Source organism: Canis lupus, chromosome 6, assembly GCF_011100685.1.
Source record: "Canis lupus familiaris isolate Mischka breed German Shepherd chromosome 6, alternate assembly UU_Cfam_GSD_1.0, whole genome shotgun sequence".
Classification (NCBI taxonomy): domain Eukaryota; kingdom Metazoa; phylum Chordata; class Mammalia; order Carnivora; family Canidae; genus Canis; species Canis lupus.
In genome coordinates this window covers 33750284-33774421 of record NC_049227.1, presented here as the reverse complement: position 1 = coordinate 33774421, position 24138 = coordinate 33750284, and the positions used below count along the sequence as shown (strand labels likewise).

The 24138-nt window shown below is 48.3% G+C and overlaps 2 protein-coding genes across 3 annotated transcripts in view; both read left to right on the top strand.

Moving 5' to 3' along the window:
• METTL22 (methyltransferase like 22) overlaps positions 1-9427 on the top strand; it is a 38864-nt gene extending 29437 nt beyond the window's left edge. For both annotated transcript variants that reach the window (XR_005360922.1, XR_005360921.1), the window contains 2 exons: positions 6085-6221; positions 9290-9427. The gene's annotated coding sequence lies outside the window, so the exon portion shown is untranslated. The remainder of the gene's footprint in view (positions 1-6084; positions 6222-9289) is intronic.
• A 935-nt stretch (positions 9428-10362) lies between these two features.
• The window catches only part of ABAT (4-aminobutyrate aminotransferase), an 85567-nt gene continuing 71791 nt past the window's right edge, over positions 10363-24138 (top strand). Inside the window, exon 1 of the mRNA XM_038540409.1 lies at positions 10363-10507. The gene's annotated coding sequence lies outside the window, so the exon portion shown is untranslated. The remainder of the gene's footprint in view (positions 10508-24138) is intronic.

Sequence of the window (24138 nt, the reverse complement as noted above, 5' to 3'; positions counted from 1 at the left end):
TCCTGAGAGGCGGTCGCCCTCGGCGGGTAGAGCATGGCACATGGCGTCCGAACTGGGCTCAGACCAGCCCCAGCACTACGCCTGTGAGCCTCGGCACCCTCATCTGTAAAACGGACTCAATACCGACCTCACTCTCAAGGACGTACTTGGTGAGCAAGTGAAGCACCTGGCACATAAACTGGCCGGGAGGGCCGGCGCAGGGCACGGTGGCCGTGGCCATCTCCGTCGCCATCTGGGGAGGGCTGCCAGGGTAGGGCAAGGCCGCCATCGCCGTAACGGTCATCATCGTGACTATTAATTACTCGCTGTTGCATTGCTATTAACTGCCGGTGGCAGGGGTGGAAGCTCTCCAAGCGGGCGCCTTGCTCAGCGGTTAATGATGGCCAAACAATCTCCCTCGCCTCACCACTGTGCCTGAGTGTTACTTGACTGACAGCATGGGTTATTTTGAGGAGAGGAAAAAAAAATCAGTCAGGCTCTTGCTGTCCCTGAAAGGTTTCCACGACAACGCACACCTGGATGTTCCAGGCGGAGGATGGCCCCTGGGGGAAGAGTCAGAACCAGACTCCAGGGGTGGGGATGGGGTCCTCCCACTCCTAATCTGCCGGCTGTTTGGACAGCCCTGAGCAGGACACTTTACGGGCTCTCCCTCTTGAGCCCCTCCACAGCCCTGCTACCATTCTAACCCCCACTTTACAGATGGAGAGGCAGAGGCTCAGAGAGATTGAAATGGGCTAACATATTCGGTGATTTGGGCCTTTCTGGGTTTCACTCGTCAAACTACAAGAGCCGCACTAGAGCGGGTTTCTCAACCTCAGCACTGTTGACATTTGGGGCCAAATAACCCTTGTTGTGGGGCCATCCCATGCACTGTAGAAGTTTAGCACCTTCCCTGGCTTCCACTCATTGCCGGGAGCATCTCTCTCCTCCCAGTTGTGGCAACCAGTCAGGGGAGGTGCTCAGAAAGTCAGGCTGAAACCCAATGATCAAGCTCCCCGTTGGGCTGCCCTCGGTCTGTGGGCAAGGAAACCAGGAGTCAGAGGGACGAGGGGCCCCCAACAGGCTTGCTGGAGGCTCACGGGCGGGCGTTCAACTGGTGGCTGGGCGGTTTCCGGTGTAGCCTGTAAGCCCTCCAGACCCCAGGGGCCTTACTTGCTCACACGATGCCACCAGCTCAGCTTACTGTGCTGTATCACAGACTTGGGGACAGGCCAAGGCAGCCAGGCCAGCACAGCAGATGTCAGGTCTCAGCGACAAGTAGGGAAGTGGCATGGGGGGAGGGCTGTGGTCTCCCTGGGGTTACAGAGGCGAGTACAGGGTATTTCAAGGAACGCAGCTTTGATGCGGTGGTCCCCATCAAGGGGCCTTCCGTGGAGCCAGGATTGATTTCCCAAGCTATGTGCACAAGCTGTCACATTCAGTCCTCTGAGCAAACCAGCAAGAAGAAGCTGCCAGCCGCCTTTAAAGAACTTAGGTCAGAGTGTCCGTGACAGGCCCTAAGTCACACAGCTACAGAGCAGTGGTAGGTCTGGGGCTGGAACCCTGGAGAATCCAGCTCAGGAGCTGCTCCCTGGAGCCAGTGTGAGGTCTGGTACCTTCTGGCAAAGCTCTTCCATCTATTGCCTCTGGATTCAGCAGGAGAAGGAGCATTTGCACGCCCTTCACGCCCGCCAACTCCCAGGGAGCCTGGGATTCATTTTCAGGAAGACCTTTTTCCATGGGAAAGGTCTTTTAAATATCAGTCAAGCAACTGTCTAGTTCCCACCAAGTCCAGATCTTTCTGGGGCGTTCAGTTTGGAAAGAAAGAAAAATAAAGGAGGCCATTTCCTCTAATATGTTGTCAGTTCAGTTAAACATATACTGAGCCCTGCTCTGTGCTGGGCACTATGCCTGGCACCTGGCGTGGGGTGATGAGTAAGGCCAAGGGCCTGTCCCTGTGGAGCTTACTGGCCAGAGGAGATGGCCCTGAAAGAGATCCTTTAACAGCCTGCCTGACACACAGTAAGTAGCTGGTCAGCAGTTTTGGTGAGAGTGGGAGAATAAATGGGCAAGTACACACATGAGCAAATGAGGACTGGAATCAGCTTGTGAATTCGTGATGGAATGACGGAATTTATGAATACGTAAGTGCTATGGAAATGGTGAGCACAGACTATGGGAGCCTAGAGAATGGCATTTTAAAACCTCAGCAGTGACCAAAGATGAGGATGGGACAGAAGGAGGAAGAAATCCAAAAAAGTCTGGAACACTGACAGCACCCAGTTCTGAATGTAGAGCAACAAGATCTCTCATTCTTTGCTGGTGGGAACACAAAATGGTACAGCCACTTTGGAACAGTCTGGTGGTTTCTTACAGGACTACACATACTCCTGCCATATGACCAACCAATGACACTCCTTGGTATTGACCCAAGGAGGTTGAAAGCTGGCATCCATGCAAAACCCTGCACACAGGTGTTTATAGCAGCTCTATTCTTTTTCTTTTTTTTTTTTAAGATTTTATTTTTAGGGACGCCTGGGTGGCTCAGCAGTTGAGCATCTGACTTTGGATCAGGTCGTGATCCCATAGTCCCGAGGTCAAGTCCCACAACAGGTTCCCCGCGGGAAGCCTGCTTCTACCTCTGCCTGTGTTTCTGCTCCTCTCTCGTGTCATTCATTCATTCATTCATAAATAAATAAATGAATGAATAAATATATCTTTAAAATAAAGATTTTATTTTTTTTAATTTTTATTTATTTATGATAGTCACACAGAGAGAGCGAGAGAGGCAGAGACACAGGCAGAGGGAGAAACAGGCTCCATGCACCGGGAGCCCGATGTGGGATTCGATCCCGGGTCTCCAGGATCGCGCCCTGGGCCAAAGGCAGGCGCTAAACCGCTGCGCCACCCAGGGATCCCAAAAATAAAGATTTTATTTAAGTAATCTCTATGCCTGATGTGTGGCTTGAACTCACAACCCCAAGATCAAGAGTCATATGCTCTACCGACTGAGCCAGCCACGAGCCCCATAGCAACTCTATTCTTAATTGCCAAAACTTGGAAGCCAGCGAAATGTCCTTCTTTAGATGAAGGGATAAACAAACTGTGGTCTATCCATGGAATATTACTCCGTGCTTAAAAAAAAAAAGAGTTACCAACCCGTGACAAGCCACAGAGGAGACTTAAATGCATATCGCTTAATGAAAAAGCCAATCTGAAAAAGCTACCTACTGTATGATTCCAATTATGTGACATTCTTGGAAAAGGCAGAACTATGGAGGCAGTAAAAAGACAGTGGATTCCGGGGGCGAGGGAGAGAGAGCGCTGGCAGGCAGAGCACAGAGGGTGTTAGCCTGTGGGATGCTGTAATGACAGACACACGGCATGAACCTGTGAATGCACAGGAGTGAACCCTGATGGAAACTCTGGACTTTGGGCATTGGTGTGGCCATGCAGGTTCATAAGTCCTAACAAATGTCCCCGTCTGGTGGGGGAGGCCGTGCATGTATGGGGACAGGGGTGCATGGGAAATCTCTCTACCTTTCCCTCAATTTTGCCATGAACCTAAAACTGCTCTAAAGTCATTTGATAGGAAAAAAAAAGTAAGAAAAATACCTTAGCCATTGATGGTAGAGAGGGTGGGGGGCCCAGCCACTGCCAATGCTCTGCCCAGCATTCTCTATGTCTTTGCACACTCACTTGCCTTCAGTCTGTTACTGCCTGAGACTCAGCCTGATGTGGGCTCTCTATGGCCATCTCTGCCTGTCCAGCTCAAAAGGGACAAGCTGGAAGTGCTGGGGAGTTGATACCCTGGGCCAATTCCCAGCACTCCCAGCAGGATGCCACCCTGGTTGACCGCTGTGATCACATTATTGCCTACCTTTCCCATCCTGGCTCACTACCCTACCCCTATTGGTGTCTCCTGGGTCCCTTCCCAGATAAAACCCTCAGGATCTTGTCTCAGGGTATGTTTCTGGAGGAACCCAAAATATGAGTGATGATTATGAGAATGGTCATGATAATCACCAGTATTTGTGGAGGACCTCCTGCAAGCCATCCAGTCTGCCACATGCTCTACAGATGGTTCTCCCATTTGACACGCAGGCGAACCCAGTCATGCAGGCATTATTATCATCATCCTCATCGTCTAAAATTCCTCATTGTCACAGCTAGATCTCCAGAGTTTAAAGATACAACTGCTCTACCGCTCTGTGTCCTGGTTTTTGTCTTCTGTTGTCTGTAGGGAGGAGAGGGAGAGAGTGGAGTAAGAACTTCGGGATTTGCTGGCCCTGGGGGAAGAGTTTGATCTGTTTGATGAGATTTCAGCAGGGAGTTGATGGACAGCTCCCGGAGGCCAAGAGCTCCCCCAGGGAGAGATGAGAGGAGTCAGCACTCTCCCTCAGCATCCTGCTTGATACTGTCCTTTTCACACAATGATATGGATCAGTATTCATAGAGCACCTGCTGCATGCCAAGTACTGTCCTCAGAGATCTCAGAAATGCCATAGGTCTCAGACATGCCAACAAAGTCCTCAGAGATCTCAGATAAGACATAAATGCTTAGCTGTGTTCCCCAGCAGTGGAGATGAGTCAGGGAGCCACACGCCTCCATCTGCAGTGTCTTCACATGTATGGGCAAGAAGAATTGGGGTGAATACAAGTGCATCTCCAGCCCCAGGAGGAAAGGACCTAGAACGTATTAAGCTCCTTCCGTATTGTTGAAACTACATACGTGTTATTTAACAAGAGGCTTCTTCACCTCAGCACTAGCCACATTTTGAGCAGGATAACTGTTGTTGAGGGTTGCCCATGCATTTACTGCACCTGGGAAGCCCCTCAGGCATGAGAATGGAGCTGGGCAATGACACAGTTCCCCTGTCCTTTCAGTGTGTCCCGAGCTAGAAGGAGAACTGCACTATTGTGTTTCTTGGGGGCTGGCAGCTCTGAGGGACCCAGTCATCACAATGACAGTGGAAGTGGAACAAAGCTGTGACACATCCGTGACATATCAGAGGTAGTAGCTGGGGATGGCACACTCACCTTATGGGGGTCGTGCAGGTAAGGAGAGCCAGAGGCAGCCCCTGGGTCTTCGAGGAGCCCAGCACAAGGGACAAAAGCATGGGAAATCCACCCTGCCTCTCTCTTAGCGTTCTAGCCTCCATGCAGATGTCACATCCTTCCAGGCGACCCCCTGGTCATCATGGCTGTTGTACTTGCTCCGACTCTGGGCACATTATCCTACTTTTCATTCCCCCCAAAGCACTTATTGTCAGAAATTTGTTTCCTTAGTTCATGTTTGCCTTTCTTATCCTCTCTCTCAGGCCTATGGAAGATGGAAGCCCCATGGAGGAGGGACCTCAAATCCCCAACCCTAGTACAGCTTAGCACCTGGCACAGAGTAGATGCTAACTGTGTCTTTGTTGACTGGCTGACTGAATGAACAGACAAATTACTGAATGAGTGAATGAGAAAGCTCTGGGCAACCTCACACAATTGGGCGGGTCACTTGGGGAAGCTGGTAATAACAACAGCTGCCCAATGTGTGCACATCCACCAGGCGCGGAGCTGAACTTCTGTCATTTGCCCCAAACGGTGACCTACTCTGCTAGATATGTTTTTCTTGTTCTAGTAAAATACATGTAACACAGCATTTACCAATTCATTATTTTTTTAAGATTTATTTATTTATTTGAGAGTGAGAGTGAGCAGGGGGGACGGGCAGAGAAAAAAAGAGAAAGAGAGAAGAGATAAGCAAACTCCCCACTGAGCGCAGAGCCCAACAGGGGGGCTCAATCCCACGACCCGGAGATCATGACCCAAGCTGAAATCAAGTCGGATGCTCAACCGACTGAGCCACTCAGGCGCCCCAGCATTTACCACTTTACAGTAAACAGTTCAGTGGTGTTAAGTACATTTACCATGTTGTGCAGCCATCACCTCTGTCTAGTTCCAGAACACTGTCATCAACCCAAATGGAAACCCCATTTCTACTACCATTCCTCCCTATCTTCCACCCCCAGCCACTAATCCACTTTCTGTCTCTGGATTTACCTATACTGGACATTTCATCCTGGATCCATACAGCATATGGTCTTTTGTTTTCAGGGTTCATCTACATGTCATGTACCGGTACTCCATTCCCTTGTATGACTGAATAATACTCCACCGTCCAGACCTTCCGCAATTTCTCCGTCCATTCATCAGCTGGTGGACACTTGGCTTGTTTCCACTTCTGGGCCACTGTAAGTAGTGCAGCTATGAACATTCATATACAAGTTTTTGTTTAAACAGCTGGTTTCAACTTTTTTTGGATATCTACCTAGGAGTGGCATTGCTGGGTCATATGGTGACTTATGTTTAACTTTTTGAGGAACCGCCAGACTTTTCCACAGTGGCTGATTTGTATATTCTCACTGGCAGTGTGTGAGGGTTCCAATTTCTCCACATCCTTGCCAATACTCACTATTTTCCATTTTGTTATTACCACCATGCCAGGGAGTGTGAGGTGGTATCTCGGGGTGGTTTTGATTGACATGTTCCTAATGACCGATGACGATGAGCATCTTTTTATGTGCTGGTTGGCCATCTGTATGTCTTCCTTACAGAAATATCCATTCAAGTCCTTTGCTCATTTTTGAATTGGGTTGTCTGTCTTTTTGGTTGTTCAGTTGTAAGAGTTCTTTATGTATTCTGGATCCTAGACTCTTTTCTGATATGTGATCTGCAAATGTTTTCTCCCATTCTATGGATTGTCTTCTCACTCTCTTGATGATGTCCTTTGATGCACAAAAGCTTTTGGTTTGATTAATTCCAATTTATCGGTTTTTTCTTTTTTTTTTTTTCTTATGCTTTGGTGTCCTATTTAAGAAGCCATTGCCAAATCCTAAGTCATGAAGATTTACAGATCTCTGTGTTTCCTTCTGAGAGTTTTATGGTTTTAGGTCTTATATATAAAAATATAGGTCTTTGATTGATTATGAGTTAATTTTTGTGTACAGTGTGAGGTAAGGGCCCAACTTCATTCTTTTACATGTGGATATTGTGCTGGACACTTTAATTGTTCAGTTCAAAAATGAGAATACAGACTGAAAGGGAATAAATGACTCATCCAATGTCATCATTGGATCCAATTCACTACCAAGTCCCCAGCCAGTCCCAAAAGCCCTCCATGATATCCATGTACTATTTTGTGAGCTAGGAGTGTGGAAAGCATGGACCTAAGAAATAAGGCGCACACATTCTAGTCTGGTTCTGGGCAAGTTCATCCCCATCTCTGGGCCTCCATTGCCTCCTCTGTACAATGGGTGGCCCATCTCTAAGGGCCTTTCCTGCTCAGACTGCTGGCACCCTGAGAGCTTCACATTCCATTGCCCTCATTTCCCTTCTCAGAAATGCTTTTCTGGAAGGAGCTCCATCCTGGGCCAAAGCCAGCCCCTGGAAAACATTGTCAGCATCCCCTGCAAGACACCTGCAGGCCCAAGCAGCCCCGTAGGAGAACTGGGACTGTGGAAAATGCAAGGGGAGCTAATGTGAGAAAGGCCTTGCCAGCATGCTGACAGTTTTCTTCACAAGTGTCACAATGAAGCTACTTGAGAATCAGCTTGCAAAGCACCTGACTGCTAATATCCCTCTCTCACCCTTCCTTAACCAGAAGCAATGTAGCTACTCTTGAATGCCCAGTACCAGGGCCTAACTCCCAGTGGGTGCTGTGCATGTTTGTTCCCCCTGATGGTCTTGGACCAGGCCTTGGCAAACCTTTTCTAAAAGGGGCCTTGTGGTATATATTTTGCCTTTGCAAGCTGTGTGGTCTCTGCTACAACTACTCAGCTCTGCCATTATAGCACAAAGACAGCCATAGACAATGCACAAGTGAGGGGGTGATATCACTGTGTGCTAATAAAACTTTATTTATGCACAGCGAAATTTGAATTTCATTGTTATTTTCATGTGAAAGAAAATATCACTTATTTTTATTTTTTCCTACCATTTAAAATATAAAACCCACTTTCTACCATAGCTTGCAGGACATATAAAACACATGGTAGGCTGCATGTGGTTAAGCTTTTGCTTTTTTGTTTTTCATTTTAAATATTTTTTTTGCTTACTATAGGAGCAATATATATTTGTTATAGAATAATCAGAACTTGGTGATATATAAATAAAGTAAAACTATAATCATCTATAATTGTAATATACAGTTCTAACTATACTAGTGAGCATCTTTTTTTTAATCTGTCTCTCTCCCTCTCACTATCTATCTGTATTGGTGCCTTCAAAGTGATAGCCCCTAGCTATATATGACTATTTGACCTGAAACAAAACTCAGATAAAATTTAAGTTTCAGTTTCTCAGTTGACTAGCACACGTGAAGTCTTCAATGCCTAGGTATGGCTAGTGGCTACCATATTGGATGGCACAGACACAGAACATTTCTGCCATCAGACAAGGTTCTGTCGGACAGCACTGATCTATCTAGGTCTATCTACATAGATTTAACAAATACAGAATGATACCAAATAAACTTTTTTGGTGAATATCTTTGTTCACTTAATATTTTGAGATGACATTTTCATACCATTCAATACTCAATACTTATGTTTTACTAGAGGCATTCTGTTCATGCAACAGATGTCCCTTTAGAGTCTCTGTGGTTGTACATTTGTTTCCAGTTCTTTGATACAATAAACAAAATGACACTAAACCAACTTAATCACTAAACCTTTGCACCATTCATTGTTCTGGAAAATGTTTTTAATAGGAATACCCAGTTTCTCTCCAGGAAGGCTTTGATCATTTGTACTCCTCTCAGCAATTCATGAAATTGTCCACGTCCATGAAGCCCCCACAAATAATTGTAGTTATGATTATAAAAATTAGGCAATTTTGGTAGATGAACTCTTTCCATCTCTTTAACATGCCTTTCTTTGACAAACTTTATTCCCTCCTATATTTATTGACCATTTCATGTCTTTGGGTGGGTTTGAGGCAGTAAAGAGCATTTCTCTGTATGACTTAGGCCAAGAAAAAAATTACTAGATTTATAATCCAGGCTTCATAAAGCTCTGCAAGCAAGATGGCAGGATAAACATACCACAAAGATTGGGAAAGCTCTCTTAATTTCAGCAGAATCTTGGATCGATCACTTTTTCTATCTGTTCCTTTGAATGATTATTGTTTCCTTTTGGTCCCTATGGTCATAGGTCACACTAGAGGGCAGGTAAGGGTTTTGTTTTTTGTTTTTTGTTTTTACTATTCTTAAAATTTTGCTTATTTGCTTGTTCATTATTTGTCTGAATTCCTTAATTTCTAGCACCACAGTCCTTGCCCAACCAGAGATAGGGCAGCCTGGATTCCTGGAAAGCAGCAAGGAGGGTATCAGGTTTCTGCAAGATACCAGCAGACTAAAGAAATAATTACTGATCAAGATGAATAAGGAAAAGCAAACTGTGTTCTTTCGTGGCCTTTGAGGGTCTGGAATTTCCATTCATTGTGAGCTCTGGGTGATCTCATATTCTGATGGGCAGTTTCTGCGTCTCTGACTACCACTGAGTGAAGGTGTCCTCTTTCCAAATACCTTTAGAAAGCTACGAGGTTATCACACATTCACCCTTTAGTATTAACTAGCTTTCACACCACATTTTAAGTTTTATAAAATCACCTCCATCACACCTACAATCTCACTTACCCCACGAAGGAGGTACTATGACTATTGTCTTTATTTGCTGTTAAGGAAAGTGAGGATCGGTAGGTGGGGTGACCCGCCGTAGATGATGCACACAGAACCATGGACTCCTAGTCCAGTGCTCTTTGCATTGCCTCCAGCGTGCACAAGCTATTTCTCTTGCAGAGCTGGTGGGCCAGGAGGTGTTAAATGAATGGCAGCTGGGAGGGCTGAGGGCGAGAGCCATGAACGCCCACCCCGGGGGGCGGAGAGGGGCAGGGCATCATCATACACGGACTCTGACTCCGGATCTAGGGTTCCAGAGCCAGGGCGCGGGGCGCACGTGGGGCAGCTACGCACACCTGGAGCCCCCGGGACCCGGGAAAGGGGGCAGGAGGTAATTAAGGTCTAGGTGAAACCAACCTTTTAGGGACGCGCCCTCCGCCCCCGCTCAGACGGGCTCCCCTCCCGCCTGACGGGGGTCCTCGGCCCCCTCCGCGGCGCCAGCCCCGGCTCCCGGCCCTCGCGCTCCCTCCTCCGGGCCCCCGGCTCCTCCGCCCCCGGAGGCCGGACTCTGCCCCCGCCCTGCCCTCCCCCTTCCCCCTCCCCCTCCCCCCGGGGGCGGTGGCCCGTGGCGGGCGCGCTCATTGGCTGCGGCGCGAGCGAGGGCCGGGGCCGGCAGCGCCGATTGGCCGGCGAGGCTCGGGGAGCCAGGAAGCCCCGCGAGTCGCTGGGGGAAGCGGGGCAGAGGCTGGACGCGCCGGAGCTCGGAGCGCAGGAGCCGCAGGTCGGAGCCGGCGGACCGGAGCCCGCGGATCGGAGCCCGCAGACCCGCCGGAGCCCGCGGATCGGAGCCCCGGCCTGCAGGTAAGGGCCCGGCGCCGGGGCGCGTGGGGCGGGCCGTCCACGCGAGATGCAGTCCTGCGGCCGTGCCCCCAGGGAGCAGAACCGGGGCGTCTTCCCCCAGAATCGGGGCCCTCTCTTCCCGAGACGCGGGCCCCCTCCCCCAAAACGAGAGGGTCTCTCACCTCCCAGAGAGCAAAACAGCTTCCTTTCCCACCAAAAATGGGCTTTTTTTTTCCTCCTGGCCCCAGGCTCTAGAGCTAGGATTCCTCTCCCCGTTTTGCCCCTGGAATGGAATGCACCCTCCCAGAGTGGAGTCCAGCCTCCACACGGATTTAGGCCCCCCCACCCCATCTCTTCGGAGATGCGCCTTCCGCCTCCCTCAGAAACTAAGTTTGGGTCTCTTCTCCCACCCCTGCTTCGCCAGGATGAGGGTCTTCTCAGCTCGTAGATAGCAGTATCCTCCCTCCCATGGAAAATGAAAGCCCCCAGCTGTCCTGGGAGATACGCCCGTCCTTACCACAGGAAAATCTCAAGGCAGAGACTCTGGCAAGTCACCCTCAAACCCAGTAGGGATCTCCCTGCATACCTCACCTCAGCAACTGGACTCTGGGATTTGCCTTCAGATATGAATGACTCCCTCCCCCACCCTGCCCAAGACCCCCTTCCATCCCTTACAGAGGTATGGTTGCCTCAGACACCACCACATTAAAGCATTTTGGGGAGGTACCCTCTTCCTCCAACAGATGTAAGGTCAGGGGCTTTCATACTCAGCAATAGGACAAGGGCCTGGCTGCCCATCTGGACCAAGTAGCCCACCTCACTCCATGTCTCTAACCCATTCAAGCCAACAGCCTCTCACTAACACCCTACACCCACTCTGCTGGCCTCTCCCTAATCTCATCCTTCCCCGCCTATACTCCCACACCTCACTGCCCCACCTAATCCCATCCCACCTTCCCTCTCCCACCCTGGCCAGAGATGAGACCAGAGGAGGTTTAAGAATGAAGCCCTTAAAGCCAGGATCCTGGGCCTAAGGACCCTTCTAGTACCCTCTGAACTCTGACAGCAAGATGGCCTCTGAGGCAGCAGGACCACTGGGGACCCCACCCTCACCCCCACACCCCACACAAAGGGCTGGTGTTCAAGATGTTCTCCTCTGGAGAAGAGAGTGTCAGAACACAGAGAGGGTCCAGCTTGCTCCCTGGGGTTGCCCCCTTCCCCTCAGCTCCAGTGGGCACTGCTCAGTGGAATCCCTGGGCACTTGGCCAGAGGAGGTAGATGCTGCAGGAACCATCCATCAGGCTGGAGATACTGCTGGCTTTGCTGGGCTAAGGGTCAGGATGTTGGTGACTTGAGGGGGGTGGTCAGAAACCGGCGAGGGTGGAGGACAGGAAAGAGAAAGACAAGGAGCTTTGCCTTGCTCTTTAGAGCTGTACTCAGGACATGGGGTATGGAGAAATGTGTGTCCGGGATGACCAAAGAGGTCAGCCCCAGGGAGAGGTTAAGTCTGGTGTCTCCAAACCTCAAAGGGCTTCTAGATTAAAGATCCTGCCCCTTCATTTAACAGTTGAGCAAACAGAGGCACAAAAAGGGGAAGATACTTGCTCAAGGTCATCTAGCCCAGTGGGTGGCAAAGCTGGTCACAGTCTCTCCAGGGATTGTGGGGTGCTGGCGTCTGGAACGGAAGCTCCAGTCCTCACGTTTACAACTGGGACTGACGGTACTGACCTCTCCACTTGTCAGAGGAGGTGCAGAGGCTCTGAGAATGCCACGCAGCCAGGAAGGGGCAGAGCTGGCACTGAGGGGACCCTACCCTCACCCCCACCCCACACAGGCCACCTTGAAGAATCCATTCCTGGGGGTCTGCACTTAACCACTCACCCCATGGGAGCTTTTTACTGAGCCCACCACCAAACTGACGCTTGCCAAAAACCAAATTGACCCAGGATGAAAAACAAGATGGGTTGCAATATACTGGTGCCTGAGACCACTGCAGGAGCCTCAGTTGTATATCTGGGTTTGTTCCAGGAACTTTGGACAGGCCCCTTCCCTCCTGTCTCGGCTCAGGGTATGATTTCTGTTCCTGAGGCACTGAATGGGACCAGAGCTGAAACCAGCAGCAGGCTCTCCAGAGCCACCCAGCTGGGCAGCAGTGACCGGGTCCCTGCAGATGGCTGGGTCTTGAGGAGGGGGCTCCCCCCTGCCTCCAGCTGAAGGGTTGGCTGTCATGCTTCAATTTAGAACAGGGAACCAAGTCCAAGGAGCTGAGGTGAAAGTTCAGAGCATGAGGGGGAAGTGGAGTGCATAAGGGTTAAGAGATCGGTCCCTGGAGCCCTCTTATCTGGGTCTAGAGCCCAAATCTTCAACTCGGTGTGTGCTCTTGAGGAGATTATTAACCTCATCCCATAAAAGGAGTTAATCTTCATAAAGTGTGTAGCTTCTCCTACAAACGGGTAGAAGCAATGGTTCTGATTTCAAGTGCAAAGTCATAAAACCTTTGTGCTTTTAGGACCGCAGACCATAAAGTCAGATGGAGCCTTGAGTTGACTCCTGCCTCCTGCTGGCTGGGGATCCTTGGGCAGGTTACTCCCTCTCGAAGGTCCCCCTCCCTCATCTTTGAATGGGATTTGTTGAGGGGTGGGCATCAGTTGAGAGCTGCAGAATGGGCCGTCTTATTCTTAGCAGTATTGACCCTGGCGTCAGAATAATTCTCTGTCTCGGGGGCTGTCTTGTGCACTGAGGGTGTTTAGCTACATTCTTGACCCTCTCCCTACTAGATGCCAGTACAAGCCTCTCCAGCTATGCCAACTAAACTGTCTCCAAGCACTGGCAGACATTCGGGGGGGAGGGGCGGAGAATCACATACACACACACACCCCACTGAGAACTGCTGGCCTAAGACACATCCTTGATGTGTCTTGACATAACACAGCATCCTTCCCCTTCCTCCAGCTCCTTGTTCTGCCTTCTGCATAATGGGGGGTAGGGGATGTCCAGCCGCCGAGCCTCTCAGCCTTAACCACAATCTCTGTCCTTCACATCAAACAGGACTTGGCCACCTCCAGAGCACCTCCGTGTGCATTGCTCTGGGCCTCCCCATTTTACAGCTGAGCAGACTAAGACTCACAGAGTTAAATGGCTTGCCTAAAGGGACTACCCCCTTCCCTGCTAGAGGTCAAGGAAATAGTCATGCCAGCAACAGTTTCAGAAATAACCTGGTTCCGGAGCCTTCTTTAGAAGGTCATCTGTGAGTCTCTTCTAGAATTCCAACTACCCTCCCACTTCTAGGACTCTCCTATAGCAGTCCGCACTCATGCGTGCAGGCCAGCGAACACAGGAATGTCTGCTGCAGGACTTTGCAACACCAACAGAGGGAGGGGCTACATTACCGTGTATTCACACAGGGAAATGAGTGGTCACTGTAGAAAAATGAGGGCAATGTATATTCCTCACCTGGAAAGTTCTCCAAGATATTTAGTGAAAACAATAAAGTTGCAGAATTAATATCTATAGTATAAAAAAATATATGTGAATGCATATGAGAATGATTAGTCAGGCAAGCAAGGGACATGAAAGGGGCATATATATATATATTCATGGGGGAAGAAAAAGAAAAGAATCCTCTAACCAGCTTCCCATGCATTAAAATTGAGCAAAGCACAGCACACAGAGGTTGACAGACTTCCTCCAGGTCACTCTGCCAAGAGGTATGGCTGAGGGACTCCAGCCCACAGGAGGAGCCCTGTCACTGTCCCCAGTGTCAGCATGCTGGGCACAAGCGAGGTCTGAGGACCACACACTTGGGAAGTGCTCACGCCAGCAATTCCAGCGGCTGAAACTCAGGCCTCTGCACTTGCTGAGAGTTCGGGAGCCTTGAGACATGAATCTGAGGCTTCCCCGCCCCAGGCTGAACTTCTGCCCTGGCCTTGGAGAGCTCCTTAGAATTCCAGTGGGCTCTGGGGTCAAAGTGATGACAGCTGAATTGGGCTCCTACCAGCATGATGGCTTCACACTGTGACCACTATACCTCTCAGCATCTCATTTCCCCACCTTGGAAGACAGGATAATAATGGAAAGCAAAAAAAAAAAAAAAAAAAAAAAAAAAAAGGAAAGTAGTGGGAGGAGGGGCAGTAGTAGGACCCCCTTCTTGGGTTATCCTTAGAGGATCAACCAAAACTGTGTTCCAACACCTGGTCTTCTCTGCTGCTATGAACATATATGTACAAGTTTTGGTTTAAAGACAATTTTGGTTTTAGTTCTTTTGGCTATATACCCAGGAGTGAACCACTTGATCATAGGATCAGTCATCTGGTAATTCTTTAACCTTTTGTAGAACTGCCAAACGACACCATTTTACATTCCCACTAGCAACGTGCGAGGGTTCCAATTTTTCCACATCTCTACCAACATTTGTTATTTCCCACTTATCATTCTTATTACTATTACCGCCATTCCAGTAGGTGTGAAGTGGTATCTCATTGTGGTTTTGATTTGTAGTTCCCTAGTGACTAAGGATGTTGAGCATCTTCTCATATGCTTTTTGGCTGTTTGTCTATTTTCGTTGGAGAAACGTCTATTTAAAGTCCCTTGCTCATTTTTTAGTTGGGTTGTCTTTTTGTGGTTGAGGTTTTTCTAAAAAATATTTTATTTATTTATTTATTTATTTATTTATTTATTTATTTATTTTTAATTAATTAATTTATTTATTTATTTAGAGCATGCAAGTGGGGGCAGAGGGAGAAGGAGAGAATCTCAAGCAGACTCTGTCTTCAGTGCAGAGCCCTCTGTGGGGCTCGATCCCACAACCTGAGGACATGCCCAGTGCCAAAATCAAGAGTCAGATGCTTAACTGACTGAGCCACCGAGGCTCCCCTTATGGTTGAGTTTTAAGAGCTCTTTATATACATAAATATATGTTTGTGTTGCCATTTCCTCCTACATGTAAACATTTGCTCAGCTTCTATGGGTCAGGCAGTCCTGCGACCTTGGGATATTAAGATGACTACAACACAGTTACTGCCTACAAGGGGCTCACGGTCTAGGACAAAGTTTCTCAACCTCCACTATTAACTTTGAGGGGCTATCCTGTGTATGATAGGATGTTTAGCATGATCCCTGGCCCCTACCCCACTAAATGCCAGTAGCATAACCCCCCCCCATGTTGGGACAACCTAAAATGTCTCCAGACATTGCCAAATGTCCCATAGCAACAAACTGTCTAGTTGAGAATCACTATTTAGAAGCTAAGACAGATGTGTATATCTGCAATTTCAGTCATATTTCTTGTGCCTAAGAGAGTTCACAGTGGACATTCAGGACATACTTGTTGGATGGATGGACACAACCATTTTGTTGGTTGGATGAATGTGTTAATGAATGGATGAATAGATGAATCCAATTTATAAAGCCCAGACATACGCCTGAAATTCTACTATGGAAAAACAAAACACTGTTCTTAAAAGTAGACCACTATACCTTAAAGTAGAGCTTTCTACCCTTTTTCTCCACCTAGCACAGCAGCTCTCATGCTTGACCATAAGAGGCCCCTAGAGGGCTTGTTAACACACAGATTGGTGGACCCCACCATGAGACTTTATGATTCAGTAGAGTCACTGGCCTAGCAGAATGCTCCCAACCTGGTTTCCATGTTCTTTGAGAACATGGAAACCAGAATCCCCCACCTTGCCAACCCATCCTTTCTCAGAGGTCTATGGGCTTAACTACCAACACCTCCCATTTCGGTCCTCACATTTATTGCCTTGAACTATTGGCAGCATGCAGGAAATCTGTTCCTTAGCCACATTGAGAATTCTTCAAAGCTGGGACCCATTGTGTCCTAGCACCTTGCTTCTGGAAATGTGGTACAGCGCCCAGCAGCATCTCAGCATCTGGATACACATGTCAGCATCTGGAGAAATGCAGACTGTTGGGGGCACCTGGGTGGCTCAGTCGATTAGGCAACTGACTCTTGGTTTTGGCTCAGGTCATGACCTCAGGGTCATGGGATGGAGCCCCAAGTCAGCTCCATACACAGCAGGGAATCTGCTTGAGATACTCTCTCTCCCTCTGCCCCTTCCCCTCCCTCTAAAATAAAGAAATCAAAAGAAAGAAAGAGAGAGAGAGAAAGAAAGAAGAAAGAAAGAAAGAAAGAAAGAAAGAAAGAAAGAAAGAAAGAAAGAAAGAAAGAAAGAAAGAAAGAAATCCAGACTGTAGGCCTAGCTACACTGGCCTACAGAATGCAAATCTTTATTTTAACAATATCCCAGGTTGGGGGGGATAGGGTGGGGAGGAGGAGTGAGACTTAAGACTCATGGTCACATTCAAGTTTAGAAACCTTGTCCTAGCACATCTATCTCTATCACCCTCACAACTCAGCTAGGCCCCCCGGCTTAGCTTTGCCACTGAGTTACATTGGCAGGATTTGTTACAGTGTAAATGGTGTCTGGGCTGGAACATCATCTGGGCATTATTAGTCATTCTGATTTTTGCCTTACGCATTTTGTCTCTTGGAATGTCTAAGCTGAGGGCTTGACCCATGGGAAAACAGAGGCCCAGTGGGGCAGTGCCTTGCTCAAGGTCGCAAAATGACCATGATGCAAAGTGGAGATTGCCATTCATTCTCTCAAGGGGAGCAGGACCCAGAGGGGTTGAAGTGTTGTGGTGGTGACACAGGAAAGCATGGCGTGGGAGGGGGGCATTCTGAACCTGCTGGGTTTGTTCTTCCAGAGTAGAAAAATGGGAGATTACTTAAAAGTAGGCCAAGAACCAGAAGGTGAGTGGTATGCTTTCATTTATTCAACAAATATTTATTAGGTATTCAGCAGATGCCAGACATTGGCACTTATATATGGCCTCATCCTTAGTGGCTTCTGTCTAGGTAAGCAGTCTAATTGCCTGACATTTGTTCATTCGTTAATGTGTCTGCTTGTTGCACAGTTTCCATGTGTCCTGTAGAGTACTAGGGGAGTATGTGTATGGATAAGGCAGAGATAGAGACCCAACTGCTACACCAGAGGATCTTCTAGGCTAGCTGTGGGGAGACAGACCAGAACAACTGCTGTTCAGCGAGATGCGTCCTGGGGAGGTTGGGGGTACATAGAGGTTGGAACTCAGAGAAACCCTAGGGATGCTGGGGAAGAAATTGTGGGAGGAAAAGGCAGGAAAAATGTTCTTGACAAAGAGAACATGAATAGAAGCTCAGAGACTTCACAGAAAACTGTTAAAAGAAAATCTTCAGAGATAAAGGTAAAATCATGACTTCTATGCAGACACAAAAACAGACACTTGTTTAAGATTGTATTATGCTGGGGCACCTGGGTGGCTCAGTCAGTTAAGTATCTGCCTTCAGCTCAGGTCATGATCCCAGGGTCCTGGGACCAAGCTCCATTATTGGGCTCCTTGCTCCAAGGGAAGCCTGCTTCTCCATCACCTGCCCATCACTCCCCCTACTTGTGCTCTCTTGCTCTCTCTGTCAAATAAATAAAATCTTAAAAAAAAAAAAGATTGTATTAAGTTCACTCAATGAGGGAACTGGACAGATGTTAGAACCAGTTTGAAGGCAAAGTCAACTAAAGTACAATTATGTATGGAGGAAATGAATGCTGAAATGAATTGTAAATGGAGGGGGGAAATGATTGGACAAGACTGAATTTGCTTGTCTTATCAGTTTCCTGCAACTTACAAAGGACTGGAAAAAAGAGCTCAAAGATAGTGAACAGGACTAGAATCACATAACCCGAAAGTTTGTATTGTATGCAGATAATGCATAATATTCCATTGAAAAATTAACACAGTTTTCCCCCTGTACAACTACTGTTCAGGGGTTGGGGGAGGGAGGCCTCTGGTGGAGCACAGGGTCGGTGAGTGAAGAGAGGAGCAGCTGCAGGAGAACCAGATCATGGACATCCAGGTGGCCCATGAGAGTGAGCAGACTTGACGCAGAGACAAGTAGGGAACCACGGAAGGGTTTTTAAGCAAGCAGATGCCCTGATTTGATTAGCACTGGAGAAAGATCCTTCTGGAAGCTGGGTGGAGAGCAACTATAGGTGGGTCAGAGAAGCCTGATAAAAGATGGGATGATGGGGATATCACCTAGAGTAAGGCTTGGCAAATTTCTTTTGTAAAGGGGCAGATAGTAAATACTTGAGAGTTTGGGGACCGTACAGTTAACAATCACTATTCAGCTGTACCAGGATGGCAGCTAGAGACAATGTAATGAATGGGCAGGTGTGTGTTCTAATAAAACTTTATTTAAAAAATGGGCCAGTGAACCAGATGTCTCCCCCTACCCAAACCCTCCCCCACAGCTTGTCCATCTCCTACCTAGAGTGGTAGTGGAGTGGCTAGAGCTGTCCATGGTTTTGACAGGCCTACTGTATGCCCTCCTCCAGCTGGATCTTTAGAAGCCATTGGCAGCTCTCCTGGCGGGAGCCTAGGGACACTTTCCCCCATCTGCCTTTGAGCACAAGTTCCCTGAAGGAACCAGACAACCCCTGGGGCAGATCGCTGGCCTTTCAGCAAAAGCTTTTAGGACCTCATAACTCCTCTGGGGACAAGGTTGGCCATATAGCCTCTTACAAGCAGCCAAAAGAGCAAGCCACCTCAGGAGGGCTGTTCCTCTATGGGAACAGAGTCTGCTTCCCCTCTCCTTGCCCAGAGCTGTAAATAGCTCTCTGCTGGCTTTGCAGGCTGAGCGCCCTTCTGGGGACAGGCTGGAAATGAGCACACCAAGGAGCACTTGTGCAAATTACTGCCTGCATGTGGGTTTGCGAGCCTGGCATCCTGCCCCAGCCTGAAGTGCACAGTCCTCCCAGGGCCTGAAAGCCCATCTCACGGGAGATGGGCATACACAAGGACACGGGCGTTCTGACCCGGGGACAGGGTCCAGGAGGGATTCAGAGCGAGGCTGTCAGAGTAACGACAAGCCAGAGGGAGGAGAGGAAACATCTCAGAGGACCTACCCTCATGACAACAACCCGTAATAGTGGCTGCTCGTATTTGCTGAGAACTCAGTGGGTGCTAAGGCTATCCTGGGAGATTTATGTATATTTTCTCAGGTCAATGCTCACAACACCCCCGGAGGAAAGACTGGTCAGGTTGCAGAGGGGGAATGCAGGTGCAGAGAGGATAGCATACTCGCCTGGGCTCTCAGAGTAACAGCAGCATGTCCGCAGAGAAACCCAGGTGTAACCCTGACCCCCACGGATGCCGTTGGGTGGATCGTCCCCACCCCGTCTGACCTCCCTTTACTTCTCAATCAGCCAACAGGAATAATAATATCTTATCCCTTGACCAGCTGCTGTGGCAAATGAGAAAGCAGAATTAAAAAGTCAGAAATGCCAAGCAAGAACAGCGATAGGCAGAGGAAAGTCCAAAGTGCTTCCTTCAGTAGCCACTGCCCACAAACAACTTGGATCATTTGCAGCCATTGATCCCTTTCAGTCATGTGCACCACCCCCACCCTTGAGGGTCCCCTGTGAATGTGGGTTGGGGTCTGTTTCCTGGATGCTCCTAGGGGTCAAGGGAAAAGTCACAGGTTTGGAAAGCAGCCGTGTTGCAGCTTGCTGAAGGCCCTGCAGATAGTGACTCCTGGACCTCAGTTTCCTCATCTGTAAAATGGCAGCCATGCTAGCCCGTCTTGAACATATTGGTGGTTACTGGGTAGGATGGTCAAGGCAAACGTGGTTGAATGTTTTCTACCTGCCAGACGCCATGGCTCTGTTTGGATGATCTCTTAATGCTCTCAGTACCCAGATGGGAAGGTCTTCTTTTGTGGATGAAGGCAGAACCAGAGAATTTTTTAAATCCCTTGATCAAGGTCAGAGGTAGGGCCAGAATCTGGACTTGATCTGGAACCTGCCTGGCTCCAATGCCTGTCCTCAAACACGTGACCTCCAAGGGCCAGAGAGTCAGAATCCCGCTCCTCACCTTCCCGTGCCTTTATCCACCTGGCCTATACGTACATACTTTGTTTTTGACTGGTGATTTATTTTCTGAATAGGCAAAGTAATGCCTGGTAAAATGCTCAGCCAGTGCAACCTTAGCCTACGAAGGAAAAGTAAATTTCCCTCCCTTATCTGCATCTCCTGGGCCTCTTCCTCTCTCCCTAGAGGCAGCTCCGTGTTTTAAGAGGGGTCACTGTTTTGCACGTTGTTTTTTTGTTTTAAAGGGGGAGGATTGGAGGGAGAGAGAGAGAATCTCAAGCAGACTCCCCGCTGAACACGGAGCCCAACTCCAGGCTGGATCCCAGGACCCTGAGATCATGACCTGAGCTGAGATCAAGAGTTGAACACTCAACCGACTGAGCCACCCCAGTGCCCCTCACGCTTTGTTTTTTATCCTTAATATATCACAGAGACCTCTTCTTACCCCGTTTCATGGCCGCAGAGTATTCTGTGGTGTAGGGCACTTACTTACTTACTTACCCAACCAGCCCCCGTCCATGGGCTCCAGCTTGGTGCCAGTATCTGGCCATCCCAGAGGAGGCCGCAGTGCACATGGTCATTTCACACATGTGCAAATATTCCTGTAGGATAAATTCCTAGAAGTGGTATTGCTACATCAAAAGCTGTATGTGTAGGTTTTTTTTTTTTTTCAAATCCTTTCCATAAACCCTTTTCTTATTAAATATAGCATACGTAGGGAAACAAACACAAAATGCAAAAGAACAGCTCAGTCTTTTTTTCACGAAGCCAGCGGTCCTATAACTGCAACCAAGTCAGCAAGTAGATCCGTCCACTGGGAGCCGGAAACAGCAGGCTCCACATGCCCTTCTTAATTGTGATCCCATGCCCATGGAACCCCTTCCAGTCTTTCCCAGAGCCCATCCCTGCTCTTGCATTGTGCTCTTGCACGTGTTCCACCTAAGGATGTGTCCATTCATGACATGTTAGTTTTGCCTGTTTTTTTTTTCCATTGTGTTGGGTTGTGTCTAGCTTCTTCTGCGTTGCTGTGACCACTGGGATTTTATACATGCTGTGCCCTGTGGCTTCGTCCATTCATTTTCATTGTTGGCCAGTAGTCGGTGTGTACATGGGCCATCATTTCTTCATCTACCCCACTGCTGGTGGACACATGCATTGTGTGCAGTGTGAGGTCTGTTTTAGTTTGCCCAAGCCGCCAAAACAAAATACCAGAGACTGGGGGGTCTTGAATAAAAGAACTGCATTTCCCACAGTTCCAGAAGCTGAAGGTCTGAGGTCAGGATGCCAGCACGATCCAGTTTTGACAAGGGCTGTCATCCTGGCTTGCACACGATCCCCTTCCTGCGATGTCCCCACATGGCAGAGACAGCACTCCGACATCTCTTCTTCTTATAAGAATACTTATCCTACCATGAGAGCTCCACCCTCACAACCTCATCTAAACCTATTTCCCAGAGGCCCCGTCTCCAGATACCATCACACTGAGGGTTGGGGCTTCGATGTTTGAAGGAGGAAACAACACAGTCCAGACCAAACTGTTACACATAGTGCTGCCATGAGCACAAAGTGGCTGCCCAATTCAGACTCCACCAGCCATCATGAGACTTCACTTGCTCCATATCCCATCCAGCTCCAATACCTTGACTTGCTATTGTGTTTTGTACTTTTAGCCATTCTGGTGAGTGTGTACTGGTTTTTAAGATTTCCGTACCTACTCACTGATTTTGATCATCCCTTCTATGTGTTTCTCGGCCGTTTGCATTTGCTCTTTAATGAAGTGCCTATTTGGATCTCTTGTCCATTTTTCTTTTGAATTGTCTGGTTTTTTTTTTCTTTCTGCTTTGTAAGAGTCTTTGTCATGCTTGATAGTGATCTCTTTGGCAGTCATATGTTTTGCAAATATCTTCTACCCTGTGGTGCAATTTTCATTTTCAGTGGTGACTGGAATTTTTTAATTTTTGTATAGCTCACATTATCATCTTTTCTTTTATGGTCAGTGCTTTTTGTGTCCTATTTCAGTAACCCGGGGTCATTCATAGTACCCCCTCTTATCTCCTAAAAGCTTTCACATTTTACCTTTCAGATCTATGTCTACTACGCCCGGGGATGATTTTTATGTGCGGCGTTAAGGAGGATCATGACAAGTTTTTCCTTCCATAGGGATACTCTAACTGACCCAGTATCACTGCCACTTTGTCAAAGGTCTGTTCTTCTGCCCTCTGTTCTGTTGCCTTGTTAAGCGTGTCTTTGTCCCCACACCGTGTTGTCTTAACCACTAGCCTTAGAGTATGATAGAACATGGCCAAATTGCTTTCTGAAGAGACTTACCAGGGGTGCCCGGTGGCTCAGTCAGTTAAGTTTCTGCCTTCAGCTCAGGTCATGATCCCACAGTCCTGGGATCAAGTCCCACATCGGGCTCTCTGTTCAGAGAGGAGTCTGCTTCTCCCTCTCTGCCTGCCCCTCCCCATGCTTGTGCTCTCTCTTTCTCTCAAATAAATAAACAAAATCTTAAAAAAAAAAAAAAAAAACTAAACAAAGAGACTTACCAGTCAATGCTTCTTAAAATCTAACAAAAATGTATTGAGGTCCCAATGTGGTGCCAGACAGTATAATGTTGGGGATACGATTTTTAGTATAAACACAGCTTAAAGAGTTTTGCAGTCTTTAAGCAGCCAGACATGAACCAAATAAATAGAAACAGAGATGCCATGTCAATGTGATGGTGACACAAAAGGCAGAGGCCTTGTGGGTTTAAGAGTGTGTGAAGAGGGGGATCTGATCTGGTGGGACAGGGTCAGGGAAGCCCTCCTAGAAGAGATGCGCCATGTGTTGAATAGAAACTAAGGAATTAAAAAAAAAAAAAAAAGAAACTAAGGAATTAGAAGCAAGGGAAAAGCATTTGGGGTAGTGGGAACAGCATCTGCAAAGGCTCTGAGGTAGAAGCCTACATAAGGCAGATACCAGATCCAAGGGGCAGACCCAGAGGGAGAGAAAGGGAGTATATGTGGGAATTAGAACGGTGAGTGAGGCCAGACTTCCAGGCCTTTGAACCATGTTCAAGGTCTGGTTTTTGTACCAAGAACCATTATCCTGAGCAAATAACAAGAGTCCCCTTGAATCTTCCAGATTAAGAGCAGTCCCAAGAGCCCTTTCAGCACACCTAGGGTTATTCTTTGCAGGAGAAAATGTGCAGCAACCTCTGGAGTGATGCCTCTGTTCATTTAACATCATCCTGCAGCATCTGGAGCTGAGCAGTTGGGTTTTGCCAGCCGTGGAAGGGACAGCTCCTCCACACAGGTCTGCCCGGGTGCTGCCAGCAGCAGCGTCTACCCGGCACTGTGTCAGGTCTGGAGCCCTTCTGCCCCCAGCCTGGCAACCATGTCTTGCCTGCTGGACTCCGCTGGGATGGGCCTGGTGCCAGACACCGTGCCACGGGCTGGAACTGTTCCTCTCACTCTTCATCACCATCCTTGCTCATCACCCCAGGGAGGCACAGGTATCCTCACTCCATGGATGAGAAAACGGAAGCTTGGGGAGCTTAAGTCACTTGTCTAAGACCACATAGCTTACAAGGGACAAATGTGACAGTTGCTGGCTCTCTACAAATTTAATTTCTAAACTTGAATGGTACTTTTTTCTTTTCAAAGAAAGGAGTGGGTCAGACTGGTGAGCATCACCACAGCCCTGTTCTGAGTCAGAATTCTAAAATGTCCCCAGATCCATGCCCTG